The following is a 22319-nucleotide window of genomic DNA, read 5'->3' on the forward strand; positions in this document are numbered from 1 at the left end:
GCTTTCCTTTTCCTCTTATTATTGACCTTTTTATCTTTTTCTTTTTCTTTTTTCTTTTTTGCCCCTTTACTAAGACTCACTCTGTTTCTGAAGTCCTAGGCAGACCAGCCTCTTTGGCAGTCTGTCCCAAACCTCAGGATAGGGAACTGTGTCCCTAAATGCTTTCTGTATTCCCCAATTTTCTCTCTTTCATGGAGGTGGGATCCAGCTACATCCAACTCCAGGTTTTTAATCTCTTAAACTGATGGAAACCAGAAACAAACACAAGACTATTTAGCTTCAAGAAGAAGAGCTGTAATGAGAAACAACTGGTAAGAAAATCCCAGTTCATACTCCTATTTGAATCATTTGTCTGCAATTGAGGGTGAATACAAAGTACTAAGAAAATATCAGTGGATCAAGAGGCTAAAGTAGCAGATGCAAGATCAGGGCTAGTACTAGCAAGAACAGGGTTTATATGAACTGATACAAATAATAAGAAGTTATGATAAAAAGAGGAATAGTAAGAAATTTAGAAATGATCAAAATTATCAGTAAACAGGGTATGGAAAGAAAAAATATATGTCAACAGACTTGTACATGTCTCAACATCACCCCTGTCTTTTGAAATTCTTGTTAAATTTGTCAGTAATAAAAGGCAGGTCAAGTTAGGCAACAATGGAAATAGCTTTTCTTACATAGAAAGGAGTATGAACAGGAGAAGAAATCTGAGATGTAACCTGGATGGAAAGAGAAAATTATTCATGATTCTATGATTTTATGATTTATGCTGGAGATTAGGGAGCTGTCTACAGCTCTTACTATAGAGGCCTGGAGTAGACAGAGAAAACCAGGAAGAAGGATTCCTCCATTTAGGAAAGCTGGGGCTGTGAATCACGGACTATATGATGTTTATTTCAGAGATTCCAAGTCATATAGAGTGCATAAAACAGTGAAATAGATATGCAAAATCTGACAGAACAAAATTAAGATACTCACTATGCATTACTCTATGTGGAAAGGACAGCTAATGGTGAAAGCACCTGCTAAAGCACTTTTTTCCCTTGATCTTTTCCCCTTGAACAATAATATTTTAAATAGAAAGATAACTGTGAAATGAAATGTCTCCTACCACTGTCATGTCGCCTTTTCTTAGTTGCACTGGTTATTACACAGGGAGCGAGCTGGGCTGTCTTATGCAGCTCCACCTCCCTGCTGTAGGTCTTTCCTTTTCTGTCTGTAGTGGTGAAGACATTCTGTAAACACGCCTCTGTTTTTTGGGAGAATACGGTTACTCCTGCTGGTCCTTGTTGCCAGCTTCTAGCCTCCAGTATTGGCCCCCTTTCTTCCGCGAATGTCAGTGAGGGAGTTTTGGGTTGTTTTGCTGCACCCATCCTAGCTAGCAATTTATGCTAAGCAGAAACTGAGCAAACTGACTCCTGACTGCCCAGAGGTTACTTGCCCTACAGTACTTAATCAAGTGCTTAAGTTCCAGTAGAATAAGAGGTTACCTATGCCCTGTGTATAGTATTTCATGGGATGGCTACAGGCAGCTTCCAGCTCAGCAGGTGCCCTTACAATTCATGCTTCACAAGTACTTGTCTCTTTTAGCTTTGTGTCTGTTTTCATAAATAGCAGATATGGTCCTAATCTGTGTGCTCAGCTGAAGTTCTGTGGAAGTCTGTAGGATACTGTAAGGCATCTGGGTTCATTAGCTACAAGCAGTTACAACTGCGATCACTGCAATTGGGTCCTATGTTTCTGTTCCTTGGCTCCCTTGGATACCCTAAAAGGAATAGTGATACTGTCTGCTCACAGAGACAGACTTATTAGTACTTGTAAAGCTCTGGGGCAGTGCTGTAACGAGGATTGCAGCTATCAGTATAAGAAATATGGCACATACATTGCATGACCACAGAACAAGCAATGGCTTAGGAAAGTCACCACAGCTTCTGTGGGAAAAAAAAGTTTATGTTCATGGCACATTCATGCTTATGTTCATGGCATAAACAGCCTTGAGGGGCTGGCTGTTCTCTAAGTTTACAATGATTAGTTTTGCAACCTTATTGCCTTTCTTTTGACAGATTTTATTTGTTGCATGTTGAATTTGTGGAAATGTCCTGATTTTATTCTAACAGAATCCATATCCCTTATATGAGGAGGTGTAGGGCATACTCAGAATTCAGGGGCATGGGTCAATAAAGGAAAGTCAGAATTTTGGGAAATGTTGAATATTAAAACCTGTTCCACGATCAGGATTCAATAACATAGCTTTTCCAAAATGAAGGACAAGCTAGGAAGATCCTTTGTTACTATGACAGGTTGCTCATGTAAGATTTTTATTGTCCTTTGGACATGCTGGTTTAAAATAAGAAAATTAGTCTTGTGGGTGAAGGTGGAGAGGCAGAGCTCCTTGTTTGGCATAGACCAAACCCTTAGAGTCAGATATGGCTCTTCACAAAGTGAGTATGATAGTGCAGTAAATTGTGTGGAATCCAAGGAAAAGAATAGGGGATAGACAGGCTCTTATCTGTGATACGTTGACTTGTAGAGCCTCTGACTTGCAGTAACCATGAGATCGTAGAGTTCAAGATCAGTTCAAGATCCTTAGGGCAGCTAGGAGATCGCACAGCAAGCTCACTATCCTGAACTTCAGGAGAACAGACTTTGCCATTTTCAAGGATATTCTTGGTAGAGTATAGTGAGATAAAGCCCTGAAGGAAAGAAAGGCCCAAGAAAGCCTGATAGTATTCAATAATTGCTCAGTGAGACAGAAGAAGTCATACAAAAATGCCAGGAGGCCTGCGTGGATGAATAGGAAGCCTACAGAGGGTGGAAGCAAGGATAGCCTGTGGGCAGGGGGGGAATATGGAGAATATATCTGAGCAGCTAGGGATCAGGTTAGGAAAGCTATAGCCCTTTCAGAATACAGTTTGGCCAGGGATGTCAAGAACAACAAGAAAGACTTCTATAGATACCTCAGTGACAAAAGAAATACTAGGGAAAGTGTGGGCCCTCTGCAAAAGGAAACATAAGACCTGGTTACCTGGGACAGTGAAAAGGCGAGGGTACTGAATGCCTTCTTTTTTTTCAGTCTTCTAAAGCCATCTGGACACAGTCCTGGGCAACCTTATGTAGGTACCCCTGATTGAGCAGGCGGTTGGACTAGACAAACTAGATGACCTCCAGAGGTTCCTTCTGTGATTCTGAGATTGTGCAGTGTGCTTTTCACCTCCAACATTTTTTTTTTTTTTTCAAAATTATATGTAGTTTTGAAAGAAATTCAAGCATATTTCAAGTAATAACATGTATTCTTGTACCTAGGAGAATACACTTGTTTTAAGCAACACTCAGATTAAATCCAATCCCTAGCTGTAGACTGTAGGAAACTCTTTAGTAAAGAGAAATAAAATTTACCAATATACAGGATACTCATGTTTTGATCAATTTTAGTAATCTGAGAATGTTACTGATTCTGCCATCCATTTGGCTGTGTTTGTGAGCCAGACACAATTTTGGAAGCAAATGTTCCAAAATTAAAAGGAGGAAGAAGGCTAATATCGAAAAAGACTGATAAATTCTGTATTTGCTCTTCCTTCAAATCAGAAGGCTTAATATGCCTTTAAATTTAAATATACTTGACTGGATACCATTGTTGCTAGTTCTAAATTAACACATGAGAAATCTGCTACAATAGCATCCTCTCTGATACTTCCTAATTTAAGTTAATTGCCTGTCTATGAATCCAAATCAAATATTAAGAATCAGACAAAGCCTTCGGTATTAGTACTGTACCTAACTATTTAATCCTGTGAACTGATCTTCCAGAGATTGGCTTCCAAGGACAATTGTTATAAGATTCTGTGCAGGTGATGTTTCCAAAGAAAGTAAACATTGCTTTCTCTCCACTCCCTTACAGAATGAACTGCAACAGCATCTTTACCTTCCCCACAGAAAATGATTTTCTCATGGCAGAAACATCCCTTTGTTTGATCCCCATGGTCCTAATGCTTTAAGAGAGATGGTGTGGTTTTGTTCACAGCTATGCACAGCCCAAGCCTGGGCAGTATCACAATCAAAATGCAGTCCAGAGCTTGCTGGAAGAAATGTGCAGTGGACATAGACATTTAGCATACAAAGAGAGTTAGTATGTTTTGGAAATGAACTTAATTGCAGACTATTTCGCTGAGATACAGGGAAGAAAAACAAAGGGTCAATTAGCCTCAAAGCTTGCAGAAACACATGGTGCTTTAGGATATTGCAGCTCATAGTGCTCATCCTGCCTGAATTCTGAATTAATGACTACACAGAAGAAGCACAATAGAAGCACAATGGTTGATGAAACTCTGGGCTAACATTTAATCCTGTAATCTGTAAGGACATGTAGTGAATTTACCCACAGCATGAATGCTTTTCAGCCATTTCATTCTTAAGGAAAATTTTTGGTCAAGACCTTCTTTAGTCACAAACCTGTTTGTACACTTCTTTGCTCCAACACCTGCAAAATACTTGCATCTACCTAAATGCCCAAAATAGTCCAGCTGGGGGATTCCCATCTTTTACTATTTCTAAGTACTACAGTTGGGCTTTCCTTCCATCTCTGAATACATATACCAGTGGCAAATGCAGTACATATAACATTGCTGCAAGGGTTCATGAAGAATTTATCTAATGTGTTGCTTGTTCTTGTACAGTTAAGTGGCTATGGAAGAAATTCCATTACTCCTCCTTTCTTTCTACCTTCTTTGATCTACTGTTTCTGTGATTCCAAGCTCTACACCTACTTTTTATACATGTTCAGGTATAATGTAATATTCTGGATGCTGATGAGTCTTGTATTCACCTGGTCCACAACAAAATGACTGAATTAAATCAAGGGAAATCCCATTGTTAACATGAACATCATTGCTTGTATGTGCAAAAGGAACATCGACACTTACCCAGGTGTTTCAAAATCTTTCTGCATCAAACTCTGTGCATCTGCACTATAGAGAAGAGACCTTAATCTGCAGAACTGCATTTTACAACTTTCTCTGACGTCTTGTGATGCTGTATTCTGACACCTTGTGATGATTTCTGATCCCTTTCTCTGATACATTATGATGATTTATTCTGAAATTGTGTTTCAAACCAGGGATTTCTTGGGGTTAATAGTCCATATTGTAGTGTTCTAAATCAAAACTGATGAAAGTTACAGATTATTTCCAGGGATTAGCCTAGGAATGGTGCATATTTATGGAACATTTTTACACAGAAGTAATTCATCCACTCATGATGGTTTGCACTGTCATACTACTTTCCCACTATCCTGGGTGACCTAATTAAAGTGAAATCTTTAGCTGGGATGATGATATTGATTAGCATCCTAGCATGGCTGATCAAGGAATGCTTTTCATGAGTGATATGGTTTGCTAAATTAAAGATTTGATTTAGTAGATTGGGGATCTGAATAACTTGATTGTGACTTTGATGCAGTATACAACATCTCTAATTTGATAGGTCATTAATCTGCTGGATTTAACTAAGTAACAAATTGCAGCTTTCATCAGCTCCAGAAATAAAATGAGAGTCCAGACGCTCTCTACCTGACATGCCCTTTCTCAGTAATTACATTGTTCAGGTGATCTGAGCTTCTGCATTGTAACTCATACCTTAAACTGCCACCATCAGCAGCATGTTAGGCAGGACTGCATAAGATTTGCTAGTCATCAATTGTACCTTGAAAACTAATGTTTCCACAAGCAGACCACTACTTTTAGGAATATCAATAAAAACACCTGCTGGTCCTAAATCTAGGTATACCTACAGTTTTCTAAATTTCCCTGGCCCTACTCTATTTACTAATACAGAATATTCATTAGAATGTGAAATGTGCTTTTTTTGTTTGTTTGTTTTTTAGTAATATTTTTAATAGCTTGTACTAGATTATTTGCCACATATATATCTAACCAAAGCCTCTGATTGCTCTGAACACTAATAGTTCTTACTTATCCTCACAACTGAGAGTAAATATTTCTAAATGTTGGTCAATAATTTTGAAGTTTGTCCAAAGTCCAGTTTTATGAAAATTTCTTCCAGTATTGTCACTCATATTTTTATAACACTGGAAACATAACACATTCAGAAGTTCTGACAGGTCTCAGAACTCCCAGTCAAAGACCATCCAGAAATTTTCAAAAATATTCCTGCCAAAAAAATTGTTATAGCAGGGTTTTGAGATTTGAGAGCTTTTACATTTTCTTGAAAAGATGTTGACAAATTAATTTTCTAAATATTGATGAGAATGGTGAGGGAGAGAAAAGTTAAAATTAATTCTTATATGATGTGCATTATCTCCTTGCCTACAAAGGTTACAATTTTTGTCTGAAAGCAGTGAGTAACATTATGGAACCAAACGGATTTCTTTATTATTTTTTATACATTATTTCTCTTACATTTTCATTGTAACCTAATGGGGTATTATTGAAAAATGTGATTAGTATTGGAAGATTAATAGTCATACTCAATACTGGTTAAACCACTTTGCATTTTAAGAGGTCTAAATGTTATGCAGTTAAAGAATGTACAATGCATGTAGAAATAAAAATTTTGAGCTAAAAGTCACATGGAGAAAATTGATCTTACTGGAGAAAAACTGAAGATGAATATCAGTCTAGAAATCTAAGTGAAAGATAAACTTTTTTATATACATTTTTTGACAGCTAACTTATTTCTAAACTGAATTAAAGATATTTTAAAGTAAGCTTTAACTTAGTGAGGGAGAATGAATGTGTTTCATTATTTTAGGAGAACATGGATCAAAACAAACAAATATTGTACTGAGGTACACGTAGGAAGGGGGTTGGGGGAGAGACTTGATTTCCAGATAAAGTAGACTGAGAAATTTAGAAATGTAAATTCATTTGGAGGAAATGCACAAACCCTAGGCACCCTTCAGGCCTGCTTAAGTCCTCTGTGAAGGCCAATTAGCTACATAGCATGAATTTTCAATTCCAGATAAATATGCATTTTGCAAGCAGTCTGCAGAAAAAGAATTATTTCTTGGACATGTTTATGAATAATTTGAAGTATAGGATGAACGTAGTCATTTAAAAAATACATTTACAGACAGTTTATACATGGGTAAGTAATAAAGACTCGAGCTTAATAAATATTTGTCAAGAAAGCTGATTTTTCTGTCCTTTACAAAACTTGCTTCATGGTAGGGAAAATGAGGACTTGCTCTACCTTGGGGGAGCAAAATATCCCTTAAACCTCTCTGGTATGCCAAGATGATTTTTTTGCTCTTTTATTTTTTGGATTGGAACATATTTTACTGAGGAAAGGAGTGCTTTTAGCTTTGGGGAAGAATATGGGCAGAGTGAGATTTTATGGTGTGGGAGTCCAGGGGCAGGACTTTATTCACCCTGTTCCCTTTTGGGAAGGTTAGTAGTAATCTGACCATACAGAATCTAAAATTAGTACTAAAAAAAAAAAACAAACAGAAGGTGTAAGGATATTCATACTTTTCTGTTAGTTTTTATTATTATTATTATTATTATTATTATTATTATTATTATTATTATTATTATTATTATTATTATTATTATTATTATTATTATTATTAATTTTATTTTGCCTTTCACAAGCCTGATGAGGTAAACCTTTATAGTTAGGTTTATATATCCTATATTATCCTATATCCTATATTATCCTGTATCCTATAGTGAATGTTATAGGATACATGTCAGAGTGTACACATATTTATGCTTTCACACAAATTTACTTTTGTAACAAGCATAAGATGAACATACTTTTCAGGCTGAATACAGAGCAACTAGGCAGAATATTATTATTATTGTTGTTATTATTATTATTATCAGCCTGAAAGAAGAGGTACTTCTACTTATCCTAATTTCTAACCATAATTAATTCATGGCTTGTTTATACTCATTTGTCATTGTGCCAATATTTTACTGGTTGCAGAAGTAATTTTTCTCTTCTTTCATGTTTACATGCCCAGATACATTTATAGGGAACAGTTCATATCCCTTCTCAGACATTGTTTTGAGAAGCTGAACAAACCAAGCTCTTTTAATCTCTGCTTGTAAAATAAATTATCGTTTATATTGCTTAAGCACACTTGTTTACTTTGAGGTTATTTTTGTACTGGTCTGTGCTTTAATTATTCTTCAACTTTCTTATTTGTTAGGAACACAAAAATGAAACTGAAAAAAATAAAAACACAGACAGTATTTTCTGAGCCAAAGCAGGCCTGGGACCAATGATGTCGTATTTATAAATGACAACTGGATAAACATGTGCATAGCTGATACACTTATATTGCATAAGAGCTTTTGGAATAGGATTTTTTCATGCATTACAACACAGAAAACAGTACTTTCAAATTCTTACCAGGAAATGCCAACTCAGGAAAACAGTTCCTATTAAAAGCCGAACTGAGATAAATCCTTTATGAAAAATCAGCAGGGAAATTTTCTGAATTCCATAACTGTAGAGACTACTTGCTGCAGATACAAAAATATACAAAAAATATTTCCTCACTGTATGTTAAGCTCACAGTGATGACTGTATGTAAAATTTACAATGATTGTGAGGAATGGAAAACACAATTTCTCTTCTAGTGGATATTCCAAAATTTTGACATATTCTCCCAGACTGGAACATGACTGTGATAAAAAGCTTAATGTAGAAAATATTCATAAAGAAAGTATAAAGAGTAAAAAATATTTGAAATTGCTTTCTTTCTATAGCTCAGATGAAAACATTAATATTTTATTTTGGGAATGTGTAGATTCACAAGGCTTCATTCCTTAGTGGTACAAACCTTTGTGCAAATGGCAATGACCCCCTGTCTTCTGGCAGCTATTCTTGCTAGCACTGCCATGTCACTGGGAATGCAACACATCCTGTCTCAAAGGGGTCATTCTGTTTTAGGAGCAATGGAGTTGTCAGAGCCATAGCTATGTTCATCGAGGACAATGAGAATCTCAGAACAATAGCTATATATATGGTGGAAACCTGATTAACAATAAATGTTAATCCCCAAGTGGAACAAACTTATGCCTAGTTGTGTTTTGTGCTATTCTAGTGCACTACAATGTCATGCAGCTGTACCAGCAATGGAAGAAATATGGCAACAATTTTGTGGGATGTTCTTTGGAGTTAAACTTTCTGTTTGGCAGAGATTAGTCACTCTAGTATAAAATGGCTTTTTTTTGTTGTTGTTATTGTTAGCTTGATCCTTCCAGTGCCCTCTTCCTTGACTGCTAGCTGTGTTTCTACCTTACAGTAAATGATACTGCTTTTCTGTTCAAAATTCATAAACAGGACAGAGTAAGGTTTTGAACAGCACAATGCAGGATACAGAAAATATCCCAGAAATAGAAATAGTAGGGAGCAATATTCAGGTATCTACACTTGTGTCTCTATAAGCCACCTCAGCTCAGGAAGTAACATGGCCATGTTTCCTAGTAGTACACTTGATCTAATTGATTTTGGGTTGACCAGAATGTTTACAGTCTTCACATAAATGCACCCCTACACGTGGATGTCTACACTATTTTCAGACTCTTTCACCACACTGTACTGTCATGTGAATTTTATCATCTCAAAGACAGCTGAACAATCTGTAAACAGTATTTTGATACTTGATACAAGCATACTTTAATTCATTTATTTATGTAGCTGATATTGCTAGTTGGACTGAACTAATTTCCAGGGATGCTGTTTTGCCTAACTGGGTAGGTTAAATTATTTGTAAAGGAGACATTTTGACTATACAGTAAACTGGCAAATAAATGTATAGTACACAGGAACTTTTCATGTATGACAAAATAAAAGGATGCAGATAATTAGAAATAATTACATTTTCTTCCCTTTCTCCTAACCTCAGAGTAGCTCAAACTAGAAATTTTGATATTTCATAAGTATATGTTATGTGTAATTATAATACTACTATATTCACTTAAGTGTCATCTGTGAAATGTTTTTATAACAGGAGATAGCAATAAGGCCTAGATAACAATAAGTAATGATTTAAAAGCCTCATTTTCACTTGTCAGCTTAGAGGTCTTCTTTGATTTGCTTTTAGATCTAAGCTATTTATTTATTTAGATCCTATTTAGATCCTTTTTAGATCTAAGCTATCCATTTATTTAGATCCTTTTCAGTTTGTGTGTCTTTAAATAAGCCCATGTTTAGACTCAAGTATGCTGGATGAAACTTAAGGGGAGGCACAGGCTATGTGGGGATTAAACAGGAGGAAACTCAGTATTGCCAGCTGTTTTGGGACTTCCACAGTAACTGTAACTCCACAGGGATGCTCCTGGACCCACTGCTTCTCCTTCTTCTTTGGGACTCAGATAAAGAGCAGATTACAGATATTTTCAGGGAAAAGGAAATCATGTGATCACCAGATGTTATAACTTGACTTAATAGCCATCACAATGATTTGGTGGAAAGGAAACTGGAAGAGAAGCATAAACTCCATTTCTCGTTACAGGGTTGGCCTGGTGTGGCTGAGGACAGCACTGGCACTCCCAAAAGGATGGAAGATAAAAACTGCTAAGTGACTGGACTCGTATCCTAGGTATCTAAGGTTCATACTGTCAAGTTCAGTTATTGGTTGATGCAAGAACAGGTGATATTAAGTCTCTTGTTTGTTTGGAATGTTGGAAGGTGATTTATTGTTATTTTGTTGTTGTGGTGTTTTGTTTGTTTGTTTTTCTAGTCCTCTGTGATTTTTATTGTCTTTTTTTGTTGTTGTTGTTGTTTTAACTCTTACTCTTTTCTAAGATGGAAACTATAATTCACAGTTTTCTATGAGCAAACATGAACTGATGGAAGCTATAAGAGTGATGTCATTATAAAAGCACACTAGAAACCTGAGTTTAGCTCTTTTCTTTATCAAACATTTCATTGTAAGACAGTGATAAAACTTAATATAACTTCATTTTTTTTTCTCCTTTCCTTTTGTTTCCCAGCAACTATGCTAGTCTTTCAAAGGATGCCACTATTTCATATTGCCATGCTTTACCTCATACCACACAGATCTTACCAAAATATATAGCCTATATGGCAAGTAAAATAGTTACTGTACAAAGTTTTTACAAATGTGCAGCTTACGATTATAGTGAGCAATCCCCAAACATCAATACATTGTTTTTTGTAATTAGGTTTTGGAAAGGTCATCAGTCTACAAGAAGTAGAGAAAGCCCTGCAGACTTCCATTTCTTGGCTTGGCGTTAGCAGCCAGCCTGTCAGACCTGGCCTTTAAAGACAGATTTGACCTACTGTAGAACAGGTGGTTCAACTGGTGCTTTTATGGAGGGAGCCACTTGATAGGCGGCAGATCTGCTAGCTTCTATAAATATTTTCTTGAGCAGGCTTTTGTGTGGGATTTAGTCTTAGCTGTTGCTTTAGTTGAAATACTGCTGACCTGATTCCCTTCTCATGCTCATGTAACCCTACTGACTTCGACAATGCTTCTCTGAACGCTGGTATCAATGAATTAAAGAGCAGATATTCTATTTCAAAATAAATGTGTGAGTCACTGCAGAAAACATTTTGATATAGGATGGGCACTCAACCAATTTGCTCAGAGTAAACTAGGTTGGACTGCATCAGCAACCTCATGCTGATCCCTTCTTCATGTATTTTAGCTGACAGAGCAATTCACCCAACAGAAACTTGCTTGTCTGCCCATACCCTTACTCTGCAAATAGTCACATTGATTTTATAGAGAGAGGTGCGGATAATTTCTTTTGGAGTCTGTTCTGCAGTAAATTAACTATAAACTAACCTACTACTTAGGTTATCTGCTCACTTTGGGGTACAATCAGACAGTTCTCTGCAGATTCCTTTGCCTCTGGGTGTGCAAATACAACCACAATCTGAGTGTTTTGAATAGGAAGGAGAAAGAGGACATTAGGCAAATATCTTCAATGTGCTATCCAGAAAGCAATGGGAAATGACACTGCTGATGGCTTCCTAACTCTTAAAATTAATGAATCTTCATTGTCCAGCCTGTGAACCAGCAAAATAGATTAATTAGCAGAACTGGGCTTAAAACAACATAAAGTTTCATATGGGCTTTCCTGAATTTTCCTCTGGAAAGCAAAGTGCTTGTCTGAAAGAAGTATGAAGAAAGTATAAATAGAACCTGGAAACAGTTAAAACATTTTGTTTTGTTTTGATTTTTGCTGATCATTTCAAAAATAGACAAGCTGATTTAAATGTTTTTCATTTTAACTGACAATAAATGGGATTTATTTTTTTTTAAAGAAATGGGTGTTTTATAAGGGAAGCACTGACAAGCTGTCTCATTGTTTGGTACTGCCTGAATATCAAAACAGTTATTTTAAATGCCTGATCTACAAAATATATTTGTTTCCCATTCTAAAACAATAAATAATTCTAGCATGTGGTTTTATTTTTCAAGGTATTTAGCAGCCTGGAATTTTAGTGATGGCTACACAGAAAAAGATTCTTATAAGTCAAGAGCAGGCCTATAGCTGTCTCTCTGTCTTGCTTTTCCTTTTTTTCCCCTCATCTCTGTATATCTCAGATGACCCAAAACATCATTATTTTTGTAACACGAGATAGAACATGTCACACTTCTGACCTTACGAATAAAATGTGCTCTCATTAAAAGTGAAAACAACTACCCAAATGCCTTTTTTTTACCTACTTAAATGAGAATATCCAATTAATAACCACTTCCACAACTTAATGCAAACCCGGACTCTGAACTAATCTAATTGAGCTTCTTTTTATATCAAATAACATGGGCTGAGCAGGAGGTGCTGTCAATCCTTGATTACCATCAATAACACCATTCTAATTGCCATGAATGTAGCTGTAGCTACATTCCATTGCCATGACTCTGTAGCTGTCAGTGAGGTGATGCTCATATACACGACAAATTTTGGCATGCTGTGCAAAACCATTGCTACCAGGACAACCAGTCTGGCCAGTATTGGGCAGGTATTTTCTGATATTTGTAGGAGTAAGTGCTGCTTAATGTGCTGTATAGGACATATGATATGTAATCACATTATGAGTCGGGACAGTGGTATGGTTATTTATACTGTAAACAGATAGAAATGCCAGAGGTAGCAGCACAACCAGAGTATTTCATTAGCTAATTAGCAGCATCAATAATACAGGGCAATCTTCAACAAATATTTGCTATTTAAAAGAGGTTTTATGAAGAGGGAAAAATTTTCATAGATTTTGGTTCAATATCATTTCCTCCCAAGTTCACCTGCACAGTTAAGCTGAAATGGATTAAGCTGATCCTCTTTTACCATTATTTGCTTTTTCCATTTTCTTGCAAGAAGCATCACATGAATGAAAAATTGTCATTCTGGGTGAACTTTCATTATATCAGAAAGCCTGATTAGACAGTAAAAAACAGCTGGGCTCCATATGTTATGAAGTTCCTTTGAAAGAAAAATTTTTGAGTATACTTCTGTCAGTTGCTGTTTCTCTGGCTCTTTCAAGTTTCCTTTACTTTTAGCCAACCAGCGTGTCTTACTAATATGGCATAGTGAATTTACCACTAGAAAAAAAAAAAGAATGTGTTAAAAATAATGTCCAATCTACTAGATAGTTTTTTTTTGTTTTTTTTTTTGTTTTGTTTTTTTTTGTGTTTTTTTTTTTTTTTCCCTGTAAAAGAGATGTCTGTTTGTCTGCCTAAATCCAGGTTTTAATCTTGCACTGCTAGTTGGGACTGTGCATCCCTGAAATACTGGATCTTTCTGGAGCTCTAGAGTTTCAGATCTGGTGGTAGCTGTGTTTCTGTCAAAGGACCATTAACTATTTAAGCTCAGCAAATAAAGACTTTGCTGGCATCACAGGAGTGATCTTGGAATATTGTTTTGAGCCTGCACAACTTTACGATTAATTATGGGTAATACTGTACTGAGAGCACACTCAAGGAAATAGGAGTTTAGATGACTTCCTGTGGAAGAAAGCTCTTCGCTACTTTTTGGAGTGGCAGATCATTCAGTCCCGTCTGTCTTGGTTCCTGCAAAAGACAAAGAGTAAGACCAGTGTTTGACTCCCTTTGGTTATTTTTCTCAACTATGGTGGTTTGTCTGTTGCCCACCCAGCCCCACCGCAGCCCTGACTCAGGCAGCTTCTTTCTCAGTTATGTTTTAGTTCTCAGCTACTTTCTGAAGGGTTTTGCATAATTATATAGTTGTATGTGTAAGGATAAAATAATGATTGTGAAGAAAGGAAGGTAGGCCAGTTTGCTAAATCTTATTTTATTCTGCTCATGTGGCACAGCCCAAGGATGGCTACATAGCAGAGATAGTAAGAATATCTCTACGCTTCTACATAGCAGAGATAGTAAGAATATCTCTACGCTTCTTAGAAGCTGAGTGAGTCTCATGACACAAACAGGGAGACTGTTAGATAGAGTACTTTCAAACCAAATTTTGTTGAAATGTAGTCAAAAGTCATCTGTGCCAAAACAGTGGAGACATTATCATGAAGCACAGCCAGAGATGTCAAATACATACATTACTATATAATATTTTTAATTATAACATGCTAATTACACTTTCATTCACTACTAAAAAATTCCAAAGCTGGCTCTCGTTAGATACAAATTTTGTATCTTTTAATATCTTTCAATATCTAAGCAAATTAGCTTGTTTACAGTGAATCAAGAAACCTTTTGGAAAGAAAATAAGTTTGCATCTTAAAATCTTACAATGTACAATGTGGGGTGATGCTGCACATCAGAGATGGATTAAATTTGATGCTGCAGGGTTTTTTATTAAGTATCCCCTTAAGTATCCCCTTTTCAATGTAGAAAACACGGTCATATATTTTTAACACACTCTTTCCTTCCCTGTAACCCATATTTTTATATAAAAGCACTTTGTCCTGGAAGCTCAGCTGCAGGAAATACCTTCACTGTCAGTTCTGCCCCTAATGAGCACTTCTTTTACAAGTCTTTTGGGAAGTTTGCTGTGTTAACATTAAACAGCCCTAATCTTATACTACTTGACTCCTTAACCAACAGCTCCCAAGTGGCCAGGAAGCATGCCTGTTGGTTTTTTATTGTTTTGTTTTGTTTTGTGTTTCTTCTTCTGATGTTTTTTGTTTGTTTGTTTGTTATTGACAAACACCTGGTGATCCCAATTTTAAAAAATCTGTGTCACAGCTTTGTCAATTCCTACTGTTTTGTCACTGACATCTTACCAATGATGCAGCTCAGAAATAGTGAACATCATAACCTTCATATGCATTTTATTGATATTATCTTGTTTTCATCGATTTCCTGTCACTGCAATGGAGTTGTTGTAATGTATGGTTTTCTGCCACTCTTGCAGAGATGTTGTTCTTGAGCTGAATGACCTGTCAAGCCTGGGGAGTGTATTTTATAGCTTTGTACACAAAAGGACTCATGAGCATTACCCCATCAAACTCATAATTGGGTGTAAAAGAGCAGGAAGAGAAAAGAGGAGAAAACACGGGAAAGGAAATAAAAAAGGAGGACAAAGGAAGAATGTAAGTCATTTTCTGAGATTCTCTATTGGTAAATTAGCTCATGAGACTGCTGGTAGAGTGCATCTGGAGGAGGCATCTTGTTGCTCTTTCATATGTATAAGGTGGCAGAGCCTGAGCCTTCTTGAAGAAGGGTGCTAAATGACTTACAGAGTCTAGTTCATGACAGGCTGAGGCACTGAGTAGATAGAAAGGAAGCAGTAGGAGGGGATTTGTGAAGAGAAGAGTGCTCTTGAACTGCAGTGAAGCATACAGGCTTATATTTGCTCTGAAGCGCCCACTCAAAAACCTAACTTCAGACAGCACAAAACAAATACAAGGCAAAAATATTTAAGATGTAAAATGGAGTGAGAATTAGTCACAATCTGACGATGTTTGGCACTCTACTGTTGATATTGTCTCCTAAGAATATGCCAATTTCTTCCAGAGTTTCTTGTGAAAGAAATAAAACAACATTACTGAATTTGTCCTTGCTAAGTACATATGTATGTAAGTTTTATGTAAACAGTAGATTAACAAGGAAAGTATTGGCTTTATTAGTAAACATAATGATTCAAAAACATTTTAGGTATATAAAATAAGCTTTTATTTGCTTTCCGGAAAATGAGCAAATAAATCATGTTCTCTTGAATACGTTTATTTTATTTGATCCTGTCATGGTGAAAAGTGTTCATGTCCATATTTAAAATATTATTATTTTATATTATTATGTTATTATTTATAGAATACAATTCAGAAACATTCAGATTCACAGGAAACTTCTCAGTTTGAAATTTAATTGTATCTATATCTGTTATTTAACATTATTTTCAAGCTGACCGTGTTACAGGCACAAACTAACATGGGAGAGGAGGGTAAAAGAAAGGAAGGGAGGGGAGATGAGTGGAGGGGAGGGTGGAGGTGGCTGAATGAGTACAGCTAATGTGCGGGGAAGTAGAAATTTTGTAATGTAATATATGCTGGTAATAATTAACTCTATGATCTTCTGTCATTCAGAGCATGGCGTGAGAATGGTTTGAAAATTGACTAATTGAATACAAAATAAGGCTATCTTTTACCCCATCTCCACCCTGATAGGTGTTCAAACAGGAATAATCAGTCTGCTCTTACCTCAGGCTCCAGCATAATCCAAATTAATGCAACTCTGTTGAGGAATTTGGTGGTGTTAGAGTTTCCATTGTTGAAAGGAAATCAGGAGAAGTATGTTTTACTCTGTAAAATATATACAAATCTCTGTTTTACAACAATAGACATGGAACCTAAGGTATTTAGGATTTCAAAAATGTGCTGCATGGGCAGACAAATGAACTAACACTTTTGTGTGATTCTGCTGCTCTAGTTTTCCATAATTCAATCTAGCAATCAGGCAAGAGCCTTTCAAAGCAGTGCCTATGTATGAAGTAACGTATGAAATTTTCTTTTAACTTCCAAGATTAGAGAGCTTTAAAAAGCTTGTTCACCAATAGCTTTGTTCCAGATACTTCCAGCAATGTTAAAAATAACAAGACCCAAAGCCCCAAGCCTGTTCCTCTTTTAAATATTGCTGGTGGACATCAGCTAGCACTTCAGGGGGGTTATTCATTAAAATATTGTAATAGAGCCCCAAATAATTATTTTCAAGAGTGTCTGAAGGGCACTAAAGATCAGTAGCAAACAATAAATTAACTGAAAAAGACTTTAACATAATGTCACACAGTGCAAATAAATGGTGTGAGTTGCACTGACTGTAATTAACATTTAAAAAAGAAAACTGGGATTTGCATATTCTTCTAATAGGCTAAGTTTCCATCTCAGAAATAGATCAAGCACAAGAAACAAAAAGGTTCCCCTTCCCTTTAAGAATATTATTTAAAAAGTGCAACAAACTGTTTTATTCATAAATGTGTTGTCACGATGCCTGATGTCTCTGAACTGCCCTGATTGTCAAGCAACCATGTGGCCCTGGGTTAGAAGGTCAGGGCTCCACTATGCCCTGGGGGCACATTATTCTCATGCTGAAGGAGAACCAGCCATTTTCCCTCCCTTACTGCTGTCCCCCTTCTCATCTGAACTGGAGGAAAGGATTCAGTTTTGTGGAGAAAGTGAACAGTGAGGAGTTTGTTCTCTCTGCCTTCTGTATTAGCATAAAAATTGCACAGAAAGAAAAGTATCTACAGCATTACAAATACATACTAATTATGCAAGAATAGATCACAGATGTTTTCTCATTGTGAATGGCAGCTCATGTCACAAGGATACTAATTGGTTTTAGTGGTAGCACTTTGGAGGGTCCTGAATTGCTCCTTATACAGAAATACTAATGAAAATCACATTAAAATATGTCCTTAACTTTCCTTTTGGAACCTCTTAGGATGATAAATAAATCTGCTGTTCACTGTTTCTTGAAAAATATGGTGTTAGTAGGGAAATGTGAACACATAGCTGGAACTGAGTGATTATGATGTTACTAGTGAACTAAGTTTTATTGTAAGGTTCAGGCTGGCAGGATTGCTAATAAGAAATGCAATTTTAAAAGGGGTGTTTGTTCTGTTTGCATCTGTGACTACTAGGCAATGAGAGGATGATTTTTGCCCTAACCTATAAATGTCCGCATAGGTATGTTAAAAAGAAGACCAAGCTCTCACACTTCAGCAGGCAATCCTGGCATATAGTTTTAACTTTTTATTCAAAATTCATGTAAGAACCATCAAATCTTTTGTTTTGTTTTTGTTTGTTTTGTTTTGTTTTGTTTTGCTTAGGTGTATTCCTAACTTTCTTGAGAACAAAAGCATTTTTTCCAACATGGGTATGTGGTGGTTTTATTCTGCTGGGCAGCTGAACTCCACCACAACAGTTCTCTCACACCCTTCCTCAAAGAACAAGGGTGGTGGTGGTGGGAAGAATATGATGAAAAAGACTCAAAGGTTGAGATAAGGACAGGGAGATCACTCAACAATTATTGTCATGGGCAAAAAAGGAGAACTTCTGCTCCATGCCTGGAGCACCTCCTGCCCTCCTTCTGCACTGACCTTGGGGTCTGCAGAACTTGTCACATCTCTCTCCCTCTCTTCCAGCTGCTGCTGCACAGCAGTTTATTGTTTGTTTGTTTGTTTGTTTTTTCCTTTCTTAAGTCTGCTCTTAAATCTGACATGGGGCAGCTTCTGGATTCTTCTCACAGATGCCACTCCCGCAGCCCCCCTCCTACTAAATTCTTACCACATAAACCCAATACAGGGTGAGACTTCATATTGTGATGGGTTCTGGTTGTATTGCAGTTTACAGAGTGGTGAGCTTGATATGGAAGAGCCTTTTCTGTATATGATAGAAAAGCTTCTGTATTAGTTTATCTAGGATGAAAAAAGAAAGATTAAAGCTGCATGTCATTTAGTTCTGAAAATTGACCAGATGTCAAATTTATTAAGAAGCAGCATGACAACCTTTGTATGCCAACCCTTGAAAATAAGAAGCAAGACAAGGAAATATTGAAATATATGTACTAAAACAAAACCCTGAGTGTGTATATGCATTCATGTCTAACAAACTTAATTTCCTTCTATGACAAGATCACACAGCTAATTGGCCAAAGGAAGCCAGTCAAAGTAATATTTTTGGATTTCAATAAAGCTTTTGTTACAGCCTCTCTCACAGTATCTATCCAGACAAAATGACCAGAATATAGTTGGTTAAAAGCATGATAAGATGAGTGAACAATTGGTTTATGGGTCGGGCCCAGAGTGTTTGTGTACGTGGGGTTGCATCAGGGTGGCAACCTGTCACTAGTGGGGTTCCCCAGGGCTCCATTTTAGGGCCAGTCCTCTTCAATGTCTTCATGAAAGATTTAGATGAAGGACTTGAAGTTTTTTGAAGCAAGTTTGCAGATGATACCAAATTAGGTGGAGCTGTTGACTCCATTGAGGGTGGTGAGGCCTTGCAGAAAGATCTGGTTAAATTAGAGAGCTGGGCAATCACCAATCATATGAAGTTCAACAAGAGCAAGTGTTGAATTCTGCACGAATGACTCAGATCTTGCTTGTACTAATGTAAATTTCTCTTAAATTTAGTCAAGTTTAACCGAGGCAGACAGAATGGCATTCAGATACCATACGAATAGCCTAGGCCTCTTTGGGAGTAAAACTTAGGGAGGCTAGTTATGATAAAGCAAACGATGGCACCTTGCTAATACAGGTTTTGAGTTCATGTCCAGTGAGATCAAACCATGGATCTCGTGTCTGTCCATCTGCAATTCTGTGGTCTTACCCTTGATAATTATCCCAAACACCAAAGAAAGAAGGAAAAAGAGCAGACTTTTAGCTTTTGGTCCAGGGTTTCTTGAAGGAATTGTATTTAAGAGAATAGAGGAGTTAAGAAGGACAAAAATAAAACAGGACAAGATTATATAGATTTTAAAACATGACACTCAACTCATGAGCTTTTTCATCTCGTTTTCCAGGTGTCCTCTTGAGGAGGGGGAGTGAAAAAGCATATTGGTAGGAGTCAGGCTGCAGTCTGAAGCTAATCCACCACACATAGCAAAACAGAGTCCCAGGCAGCCTGCAAGTATTCCTTATATTTTTACGTGATGAAGCTACATGCTGATGGGGGTCTGTCTGATGAAGCAAAGTCAGCACAGAGGTTCCCAGACTGGGTTAGTCTTAGGACTCATGATGTCTGTCCTGTCTCCCTTCACTACAGCTGAGTCCTCCTCCCAGCCTCCCCTTCCTCTCTGATCTGCCTCAGACCACCATCCCCCCAGCCCTTATGGTTTCTGTCACCTTCTTGACAGCTCTCTTGTCCTCAGATCTTGTTCCTTAGACCTTGTTCCTCAGATCTGCATCTTCATTCTCTCTCAGGTATCTGGTGCCATTGGCTTAGGGCTGGAAGGGAGGACAAAGAACATAGTATAATTTACCCTCCCCTACAACCTTTCCTGCTCTTTCTTGCCTCTCTGAAGCTCTAATTCTGGGTTTTACAGCATGGCCGATGCTCTTTTTGTACTTTTACTCTATGATGGAGACAGATCACAAAGACAGCACCCATGAGCACGCAACTTTCCCATCTCCTGTCCTTTTGCAGCATGATGTTATGCACAAGAGCACTGGAAAAGGTCTCCACCAGCCACAACGATGTAAGCTCTTGTTAAGGGAGACATAACTTGCTACTGGGAACCAAGGATCTGACTTGAACTTCAACTTAGTGCAAGATTTTGGCCAGCATATCCCATTGAGGCCCAGGAACACATGCTTTGCAGCAGCTGATCTTTCAGGAAAACAACAATTTTGATGACACCCAGAGAAAGAGAGCCTACCGCTTCCTTTAATAATATATAATAATAGTAATTAATCTCACTGTTTAAAGGTGTGTTCTTTATTTAAATCTGTCTTTATTTCCTATTTTTTGACCGTGGTAAATTTTCATATCTGACCACCTCTCATATTCATCAGTAGACTGACACCATCCTTTACCAGGTTATCATTCTTAATGATAAAATAAATGATTTGCCATAAGCAACATAATTCTAAAAACAGACATTTATGTAATGTTAATACTGCACTTAGATCAAGATCCTGAAAATTCCTCTATAGCTTCAAATGCCATCATGAAAATTCCCGAGTTCCAATAAAAAAGATTTTATTTTCCTCCAGGTAAAAGAAAAAAAATATATTCCTGTGTCATATAACTAATATCATCCTTAAAGAGATGCAAAGTTAATGTTGGAAGTACAGCATAAGAATCAGTTTCTGAACAAAACCTTCAAAGCTTCATTCTTTGCATGATTCTTATTGTATAATATAAATATATATTATATATTTATTATATATATAATAATATACATGATATATATTATTATATATATTGTATAATATAAATATATATTACCAGAAAGCTGAGATTTTGCTTTAGATAATAACTAAATAAAAATGAGAAAAATCCAAGGTGTGTTCATAACACTGACTGCACATCTGTTGCAAAAGTTAAAATATAATTTCGCAGGTGATTTTGTATTAGAGATGCAAGATGAGCTATGTGACCTGGGCAAGCAAGGCAAAATGCAATGTTCAGCAGTGATTATCTTTAGGAAGAAGAATCCATGGCATTTGAATGAAAACATACACGAGTTTTTTCATTCATATAAACATATACATGTTTATATATGTATATAAAACCAAGACTGGCAAGGTTGGAGGAATATGTGTATGAGCCAGAGGGTATGCATGTATGTGCACATAAAAAATGCAGTGAAATGAAATGAAATAAATAAAATTAAATTAAGAAGAGCTAAGCCGTGTGTCAAAATTTCCTGAAGTTGATTTCTGTCACACCAGCTTCTCAAGTAGAAGGGGAGTATTTAGGCAGCTTTACTCTCCCTAAGCACCAGCAGTTCCACCAAATAAAGCAAAAAAGACATTTTAATCACCAGTGGTTTGTCACAATCTTTGGTTTCTTTTTGTCCTCTAAATGTATATCATGTTATTTCAGATCCTTATCATTCACATGTCATCTACAGTTTCCCACAGAATTATAAAAGCTTTATCTCATTCACTGTCACTGTCATCTAACTCAGGGGGCTGTCTGCCTTGGGAACAATTGGCTTTACTAAGATTTAGGCCAAAAGACACATTAACAACTTCAGCGTTACCCTTATGTTCCATCGCTATGTTTTCCCTCATATCCAATAAAGAATGGAGATTCTCCTTAGTCCTCCTGCTGTTGATTATGTATTTATAAAAATATTTTTTATTGTCTTTTAGTCTAATAGTCAAGTTATAGCTGGCCTTTGGCCCTTCTAGTTTTCTCACTGCATAAACTCACAACATCTGTTGTCGTCCTGAGTGGCC

The 22319-nt window shown here is 36.7% G+C and overlaps 1 long non-coding RNA gene across 4 annotated transcripts in view; it reads left to right on the top strand.

The window, feature by feature from the left end:
- Positions 1 to 21753, top strand: part of LOC106014739 (uncharacterized) — a 254942-nt gene extending 233189 nt beyond the window's left edge. For all 4 annotated transcript variants that reach the window (XR_005264916.2, XR_002398865.4, XR_005264914.2 and 1 more), the window contains 4 exons: positions 10484 to 10570; positions 15330 to 15507; positions 19934 to 20128; positions 20557 to 21753. This is a non-coding gene — a long non-coding RNA (uncharacterized lncRNA). The remainder of the gene's footprint in view (positions 1 to 10483; positions 10571 to 15329; positions 15508 to 19933; positions 20129 to 20556) is intronic.
- Positions 21754 to 22319: the final 566 nt, after the last annotated feature.

This window comes from Anas platyrhynchos, chromosome 3 (assembly GCF_047663525.1).
Source record: "Anas platyrhynchos isolate ZD024472 breed Pekin duck chromosome 3, IASCAAS_PekinDuck_T2T, whole genome shotgun sequence".
In the NCBI taxonomy this organism is placed as follows: Eukaryota; Metazoa; Chordata; class Aves; order Anseriformes; family Anatidae; genus Anas; species Anas platyrhynchos.